General features: G+C 57.1%; 1 pseudogene; it reads right to left on the bottom strand.

Annotated features, from left to right (window-relative positions):
• Positions 1-2500, bottom strand: part of LOC148935505 (large subunit ribosomal RNA) — an 8418-nt pseudogene that overhangs the window by 2184 nt on the left and 3734 nt on the right.

Here is a 2500-nt window from a genome sequence, read left to right as displayed (position 1 = left end):
TCCCTGAGTCCGCCCCCATCGCACGACTCGCACAACCATGCAGCGCATTGCTGCCTGAGCTCGGCGGTTGTGGTGACTCTGTTTCCACGGACGCGCATCTGGTTGTCACACCATACCATCTGCCTAGCCACGTATGTGGTTTCGGCAGCGGCGCACGCCGCGGGCAGAGTACTCCGGCACAACCGCTGCAGTCGGTTATGTTTCAGAATAGGGATAAAGGTTTTGAGCAGAGGCATGCCAAGCCCGCCACTCTGTATCGGCGCATGGAAGTAGCCAGCAGGCACATCATGGGGCAATCGCAGCCACCGACGCACCGCAGCACGTAGCAGCACGTCCATCTCCTTTAATATCTTTGAGGTGATTGTCCCTATGATCCATCGGTGATAATACCGAGGTAGGAGACAATCCCTGAGCAACCTCAGCCGCTGTTGCGGCTTCAGAGGTGCTTTTGTTATATGCCTGATGGAGTTGGCTAGAGGAGGGACGCTCGCGTATTCCCTAGCACCTTGATACATGCCCCCTAAATAGGTCCAGACATCGACTGGGGATCTCTGCGGTATCAGCGCTCCCCCCACGGTGAAGTAAGGTGTCATGTCAATCTTCACCTTCTTGTCTCTGCCAGACGCTACCATTGAGAGCACGCCGGTTTTATTTGCGTTTATCGTGAGCCCATTTTGCAAAAAGGCGGCATGAAGCCGCGTCAAATTCTCCTGCAGTCCGATCTTGGTAGAGGACAGGAGCACAATGTCGTCTGCGTAGCCTAATGCGTTGATCAGCCTCGATTCCAGTCTATAACCCACATCCTCCGAGAGAATTCCCAGTGCCCGATCTACGACCAGATTGAACAGTAGGGGCGACAGCGGATCACCCTGCCTCACACCACGTCCCACGTGAATGGGCGACATCCTTTGGCGTCCAGTCGGCTGTAACACAGTTCGTGCCTCTGCGTATATGGCCCTGACGTAATCGCGGAATTCCCTCGGGAGACCAAGCTCCTCGAGGGTGCGATGGATCGCAGCGTGTGACACCGTGTCGAAGGCTTTCGACAGGTCCACGCATGCGACATGCAACGACTTACACCGTCTCCGGGCGTCGCCGAGCACGGAGGAGAGAACTGTGATATTCTCACAGACCCCGTCCACCGGCCGGAAACCCCTTTGGCGGGCGTCGAAGATGTCAAGGGCCGCCAGACGTTTTGCCAGGATCTTATGCAGATGTCTTATGATCACGGAGCCTATACTCAGGGGTCGATATTCCGACGGCCCAGGCCTATCGGACATCCCGCCCTTTTCTAGAAACACCGTTCTAGTCGTGGTGATCGACAAGGGTGCCGTCTCTGCCAAGAGCAGCAGATTGAAGACAAGCGCGCGAAGGCTCACTGGAACTGCGTTCCAAGCCCTCGGCGTAATGCCATCCAATCCGGGCGCGGTGCCATTCCTTACGGAGATCCTCGCAACCTCGGTCGCTAGAATAGGATCCCAGAGCGAGGTCTTATCCGCCGCTAAACCTGGGTTCGCGGCGGCGCCCTCACCGAGGCCCTCCAGATGGATGCCTCTCGATGGATGGCTCCGGCTGGCACCCGCCTCCTGTGTCGCCTCTCCGTACAGCTCACGCAGCCCCGTCATATCACCATTCGCAACACTGGACGCCTCCATAAGGGGACGCCAGTAATCGCAGAATTCGACAGCGGACGGACGCGTACGCTCAGAGCCGTCTTCGAGTATGCGCGACAAGCAGGACTTAAGGTTCTTCTTATACAGGGTTTGCACTATCGCATACTCCCGTTTCCTCCTTTGCTCTCTATTCTCTCGCTTCTTAGGATGCTTGCGCTCTCTAGTCGGTTCGCGCCGTGGAGGGTGCACACTCGGCGGCGGGAAGATTCTCTCCAGCCATCTCTCGATGGCATGAAGGTCCACCTCCCCCACAAGAGCATCTCTCGCTATGCCTAGGAGAGTGTCAACCTCGAAACTCCGGAGCGACTCATTCTTAGAGATGAGTCCGCCGATATGCTCCCGGAGTCTCTCAGAGCTTTGCTGAGGTACCGGTTGACGTGCACATGATTGCTCAACAGTATCAACTAGCGTCTCTATGGTCGTTGGGACACCGGCGGCTCCTATCATCGCCTCACCGGTCCCCGTGCCCTCATCGTCCTCCGCAAGCGGATGGACATCATGGCAGAACTCTCTAACCATCGCTCGATAAGCCTCTTGTCGACGCTTACCTTTGATGGCTTCGAGTGTCCTATGAGGGAATCTCTGTTGCAGATGTTGATTCATGAAGAGAATTCCCCCTGCTGAGGCGGCTGCTGCCTCAGCCCGAGCCATGAGACGCGTCTCCTCCACAGACCATCTGGCCTTCTGGCGGTCGACATCGATCGCGCGGTTGGCTTCAACCGGATGAGCTGACCGTACGTGAACCCCTAGGCCACGCATGTTCCGGAACTCTCGTCCGCAGTGCTCACAGACCACAGGCGGGTCGCGACTTAAGGTGACCAATCCAG

This window comes from Pogonomyrmex barbatus, unplaced genomic scaffold (genome assembly GCF_055798465.1).
Source record: "Pogonomyrmex barbatus isolate J1 unplaced genomic scaffold, ASM5579846v1 scaffold43, whole genome shotgun sequence".
In the NCBI taxonomy this organism is placed as follows: Eukaryota; Metazoa; Arthropoda; class Insecta; order Hymenoptera; family Formicidae; genus Pogonomyrmex; species Pogonomyrmex barbatus.
Note: the sequence above shows the minus strand (reverse complement) of the source record. Positions and strands in the feature narration are given on the sequence as shown.